Source organism: Corvus brachyrhynchos, unplaced genomic scaffold (genome assembly GCF_000691975.1).
Source record: "Corvus brachyrhynchos isolate BGI_N302 unplaced genomic scaffold, ASM69197v1 scaffold101, whole genome shotgun sequence".
In the NCBI taxonomy this organism is placed as follows: domain Eukaryota; kingdom Metazoa; phylum Chordata; class Aves; order Passeriformes; family Corvidae; genus Corvus; species Corvus brachyrhynchos.
The window spans coordinates 7,903,663-7,910,152 of record NW_008237239.1 but is presented as its reverse complement, the minus strand read 5'-3'; the positions used below and the strand labels follow the sequence as shown (position 1 = coordinate 7,910,152).

Sequence of the window (6,490 nt, the reverse complement as noted above, 5' to 3'; positions counted from 1 at the left end):
CTCCTGTGGCAGGCAGCACCACCCTCTACCCACTAGAGAGGCAATGCCTGCACTATCAAGCATCCTTTCTCCAGGCACACTGTGGTGTTTTCTAGTTGCAACACCTCTGTGTATGGGCAATATCCTACAAACATCCCGTTCCTTCTGTGAGCCATGGTGGCTTTACACCAGCAAGCTGCAGTGGAGAGAAAACATCTTCTCAGAGTTAAAACACACCGTCTCAGCCTCCTGCTCAACTGCCCCCCTGCAAACACCACACACACCTAGACTAGGGACTATTTTAATGACACCAGATAGACTCCACTTACCCTGCTGAGGGTATCCTCTGATGCCAATACAGTGGTGAATAACTTCCCCCTACACTGTCAGCAAGACAGATGTGGATTTCTTCAAAATAATAGAGATCTGAAAATAAAAGGATATTGACTTAGGCCATCTTTTCAATCACAAGAAAGAACAGTCCAACAGGTATAACATAAAGGGAATTTGTAACAAAATGTGCTTTTTTTTCTGAAGACCAGCAGATATACATGGTTTTAATGTTTGTTGGATGCACTATGAACTTCCAAGCATTCCCTCTGAGACAAAGTTATTTTGCTGGAGACAAGCAAGACCAAGAGAACAAGCTCTCCACTGGACCAAAAAAAAAAATTATTTAACCAACAACTTCATTAGCACCTTAGAAAGGCAGGAGCAAGGAAAATCTGAGGAATGTGCTATGCAGCTGAACTGAGCTTGGCAAGCACCTGGTACCTCTCACCTTGCACAGATCCCTCTGCCACTACTGGCACTCATGTATTGCCCAGGTTCCTGATACCTGGTTGCCTTGAGATGCTACTGACACAAAAGCCTCCACCATTTGGATCTTGCTGTGCTGCCCCTCATTCACAGTAGGAAGGATGCTGCCAGCCTTGGGCAGGCTGCTCCATGCTGCCAAGTAACCCCAGATCCTATGGCCAGCAGGCACTTCCTATTATAATGCACAGGGAGGCAGCCCAGGGTCTCACAGCACAGGGCTGCACAGACAGACCCATGGCATGGGACACTACACAGCCTTTATATTACACAGAGCTTCAAAGCTGCAAAAATATTAACAGACACCAAAAAATAGAAGCATAAAGGTCCTTTAATAGCCCTATGCTGCTCTTGCCATGAGCTCAAGCGCTTATTGAGGAAGTGACCTTTACAAAATTATTGTTTATGATCTCTCCGTGTGTGCCAGTATAGGCACAAAGAGTATTCCAATTTATTTAAAAGGTTACATATCAAAACTGAATATGCAGTACAACTGTGTTATCACACTGCATAGCTTTTACACAGGAAATCCAATCCTTGAGTATGACTTCCAGGCACTGGGGCCAGATTCTCTCACTATTCAAATTAGAGATGAAGAAGCAATATGGAACAAAATAATTTATTCATCCTTTGTTTCTTGTTTTTAAATTATCTAAAAATCACTCAGAAAACACCCCAAATAATCCCTGGCTTTAAATTACTCACAAATTTCTTTCAATAAAAAAGCATTTCAGCTTGCAAAATATTTGAACATGGGATTCAAGATACTCAATACCTTTGCAAGCCAAGACTGGTCAAGCTGAAAAATTTTGTTGTCTCAGTTTCAGAACCTGATTCAATTTCTTTTGAGTTGCATTAACCTCTTATGGTACCTTATGCATCATAAACAATCTCCCCCTGCCCTGCTGCTTGTTAGAGGCACTGGCTGTGCCTGCTGAGGGAGACTGACCCCGCACTTCCTGTTACCTGCCCTCAAGCTGGCTCTAGTAACTAGGTGGGAAACCACTCCCCTGCTCCGAGGGAATACCTGTGTGGAGATATTTCCTTGCTCCACCAGTAAGAAACTACCCTGAATTAGCCATAGGGAATATGCCTTTCAGTTGCCAAGGTAAAACATGAAATCAGGACACATTTAGCCCAGCAAAAGAAGTGGTTCCACTCCTGTGCACAACAATGGATGAACTCCCAAAATAAAAACTAAACTAAAATTAAAAAGTGCATTCCTAGACTGCAGTTATCAATAAGGACCTCTCCTCCCCTGCAAGATCAGCAGCACAGGGGCTGCCAAGTCCAGGTGCAAACCTCGCTCAGGCTGCTCCCCCTGAGCAGCCCCTTTTCCTTGTTCCAGGTGGGTGAGCTCACCTGCCTGGGCTGGCCCATGGGCTCCTGTGTTCACCTCCACAAGCTGGCAGTGGCTTCTCCTCTGAGCCTCCCCACGCATCGCAGCTCTAGCCAGAACTGATCCTACTACATCTATTGAGGGGTCAAGCATCCTTCCTGCTTCTCCTTGTTTCTAGGAACACAAAAGTACCTGTGCCAATCAGGCCTACACCCTGTCCTCCCAACTCACCTGCTGATGTTGGTTTCTTTTCCTGGTATGGAAGACTTGCCAAAATGTCATTTCTATTGTGTTCCTTAGCAAGAATATTGTTTTCAGCTTCAGTTCTTCCTGCAAGTCACAGCAGGCTCTAGATTATGTTTAAACTGGATACACCATGAGAACAGTTTTATACAAGCATCTTATTAGATCTAGAACTTCTTATGTGAAGTCAGCTTCTAATTGAAACCACACATCCCATTTTGGAGCTCCAATGACAGTCATTGCATGTATACCACTTTTTCTAAGCTACCCCAAACTATCAGCCATTGCAATCTATCACGATTCTTGTCTTCAATGGTTAAAAATCCAAATAACCACTTTCCTAAAATTATTCTTCTTCGACATAGTCACTGAACTTGCCTGTGGTCATGTCCTGATGGCACAAATGAGGAGAAATTGGGCTTTAAGATTCACTTCATGCTGAAGTAAAACATTCAATATATTTTAAAAAATTCCTCAAATGGAAATTTGAAACCTGCACAGTTTCTTATTTTCTTGTATATTCTTATTTGTTTCTGCTTCTTGATGAATCCTGCAATTCACAAGGCAAAGGTTTTCCAGTGTTCCATCCAGCTAAAACCTTCCTGGAGGCCTTCAAATATGCAGTCCCACAGAACAGATCACAAATATCAGGCAGCATGATATAAAATCCAAATCTCACAATTAAATATATCACTAAAAAATTACTTTCTGCAAGTATATGAAATATCTAATTGAAAATTTGCTTTTGCAAATATTCATGAAAGTTAATTTCAAGTGCATGTATGCTCGTAGAGAGCAAATTCACAAAGTCATAGGCATGATCAATTTGGAGTTAATTTCTGAATTTAAATGAATATTCATAGACATTTTCAACTATTCGATTAACTTCAATACAGACTCATCAGCACTCATTTGCACCTAGTTTTTATTAGTGCAAATCAGGATTAAAAACACTGAAATCAAAAGTTGAGCATGTCTGAAAAATCCTTAAAAATCACAATTAAACCAGCCTTTCTTATCTTCAGAATGGAATAAATCTAGCTTTCTTTTTCTAGCTTCCTTTTCTATCAAAATTTGAGAATGATTTGTTAACTTTTGAAGTTATTGTTCTGCTGTCAGCTAAAGCTATTTATATGATTTGATACTAAACATTCCTTTACATAATGGTGTCTCTTCCTCCCAATTCCTTAAAAGTTACTCATCTGCAATACTTTCTTCCCCATTTCCTTGGATTCTGTTTAAATGAAGTTTATGAAACTCTCATAAAATTGTCTATTTCGGGCTTACTTCAAATGCTACCAAGTTGAATATTAAAAATTCTTCCACTTATGAAAAATTTAACAGTATCAAGAAAAAGAAGGAATATAATTTAGACAGTAAACTTAAGCAATGGGAGGTCAATGAGTTATTGAACCATTTTCCTGAAGAGTAGCAATAGTCACACTTAGGTTACTTACACTTCTCGTGTTCTCATATGACTGAAGAATTTGTGGGATATGATAATACAATAAAATTGCATTGGCTGAAAAGCTTTACTCATGGAACTTTTTTTTCACATCTTGTGATTTATTCTTTCTCAGTTTGAAGAGAATTCAGCAGTTTCTCATTTTATTTGTCTCCAAATTTATCTGGAAATGCTGGGATGACCTCTGAAGCTGTTTAGAAAGATGGGACTATATTAAAGGTCATATTTTCAAAGATATCCTAGGCGATTTAGAAGTATAAAGGTCTATTGTCCTATAGGATTCAAAATGTCCTAGTCACTTCTAGAAAGGGCATAAATCTGTGACTATTTGGCTCTTTTGACTGTCCCCCTAATATTTCTTCATTAGAGTGATGCACAATGACATACACTGAGTTGCATCACAACAGCTAACAAATTACATTAGAGCTAATCAAGTTTGTGCTCTATGATATCAAACATAAGCCTTTTCAGAAAATCCAACAATGAACATATTGCCCATCATTCTGGAAGAGTAACCAATCCTTTCTTCCTCCTTTCCCCTGGAAAGTTGAAGAAGGGATGTAGAACAACATCTCTTAAGAAGAATGTCATGGCACCTTCTGGATGTCACAAATGCAATATTTGCAGTTATTGTTTGCATTTACATGGAGTTGATTGCTTCACTACAAAAGAATTTACTGGGAAGTATTTGCAAGAAATGACAAATCTGAAAAAAAAAAAAGAAAAAAGGGTTCTCCCTCCCCTTTTATTTTTGAACCATTTTTCTTAGATTATCCTAACATCTAAAATCAATATTTTTCTTTCTGCTTATTTTCTTCAGAATCCAGCTTCTGGGCATGTTTTATACAAGGCAAAGTAAAAAGCTTAGCTTTGAAGTCACAGAAAACTCACTGGCCAAGTGTACCAACAATTCACAGAAATACAGAAGGCGGCACAGAGGGGAGAACTGGTACAGATCAGAGAAACTACCCAAGCTGCTGTATCAGTTCAGCTTCATTTATTAAAAGGAATTGACAAGATACTCTGTATTGGAGTCTTGGATATATTACTTACAGAACAACAGGTCAAACTTTATGAGAAATTTCTGTTGCTGCCTTTTGAGGATGCAAAGGTCCTACCGCAGGTGGATCATTTAACTCCCCTGAGATAAGACATTCTTGTTCCATCCTCTTCACCTTTATTTCTTAGATGATATTCACTCTTGTGCAATAATCAGTAATTATCTACAGTGCTGAAAATACAAACGAAACATGACATTTCCTTAAATCCTTTCCTATTATTAGAATACTGAGACAGTCAATGCTAATTGATTAGCTAAGACATGTCTTAGTGAAGGAAACTGGTTTAACACAGGTTTTTATTTCAATTGCAGAATTCTGCAGTATTCTTTCCCATTCAGCAGAAATAATTTTCATCCTTGTCCTCTTTGCTTTCTCGTTCACCAAACAGTCATTTATTCAACTCTGCAGTTGTGAAGATTGCAGTAGCTGTTAGTCTACATGAAGAAACTGTTCTCCGCACACCAAATAGATGATATGCAAATATACCATTATGATTCATATGTTTCTTTAGGCTAATTTATATTTTAATTAATTTGGTCATTGGGAATTGAAGTACTTTAGCTTCAGAAATAGAGCTTGTTGAAAACCTTTTACTGAAATATATAATCATTGTTGAGATCCTTTGTTTAGTGAACCAACACTTCAATAAATAAGACAGAGATACAACTTTTGTATAATAATCCATAATTTGCTATATGAGAGATGGGGATAGCAGGGAAAGCCATGCCCAGTGGGACAAGTTATTTCTGAGGTACAATGCAGTTACAAACCACAATCTGAAAATTACTCTAAAATCACTTTGCCATTGTTTTGTTGTAGGAGTAGCTTCTTTCAGGAGATAATTTAAAGTTATTAAATTAAAAGTTGTTAAATTTAAAGAAAGATGCCATCAAGATTGAATAGACAAGTTCTAGTCCTAATTGGGAAACACAGGAGTGGCTCACATGTTGGACAGAGGCAGGAACAGCCTGATGGGAACACTCATAAGGTGGAAGTGGTCAGTGTTGCAGCCTGGTGTCACCAAAGCTGATCTGAGGAAGATCACCCACACCAAAACTCCCACAGATCTGAAAGAACTGTAAAACGAGCACACTTCTTACATTAGCATGCAACACAGCATTTTGGGGGGAAAATCCAGAACTCAGGTCGGTGAAGAGAATTCAGGCATTCATGAAATTGCTTTGGGAAGGGATGTAAGCCTTGTCCATGGTGGGTGTGACAATGACTAGCCAGTGCCTTCTGAATTTATACTGAATCTTAAAGGCATTCATTTTCCCTGCAAAAAGCACTGAATTTGAATTTTACCTAGGCTGGATAAAGTCCAACATTTGCAAAATCTAGATTTCCATTGGCAACACTGAGCTATAGAAAATCTGAGCTTTTAAAGAAGCCCCTTGCACAACGGACATTTTGGAGATTGGTTCATTAGCTATGGATTACTGAGCTCACTGCTGCTGGAAAGCCTGTGCTGTTATGGTCAAGCCAGAGTCGTGTGTGGTGGCCGCTGTTGGCTCTTTAAATAGATTACTTCAGTTTGGATGGAAAGAACATGCAGATTCAAGATCACAATCAGGACGATAGGGAAAG

General features: G+C 39.0%; 1 long non-coding RNA gene across 2 annotated transcripts in view; it reads right to left on the bottom strand.

Moving 5' to 3' along the window:
• The window catches only part of LOC108445577, a 115,539-nt gene that overhangs the window by 89,376 nt on the left and 19,673 nt on the right, over nucleotides 1-6,490 (bottom strand). For both annotated transcript variants that reach the window (XR_001860479.1, XR_001860478.1), the window contains exon 2: nucleotides 309-405. This is a non-coding gene — a long non-coding RNA (uncharacterized LOC108445577). The remainder of the gene's footprint in view (nucleotides 1-308; nucleotides 406-6,490) is intronic.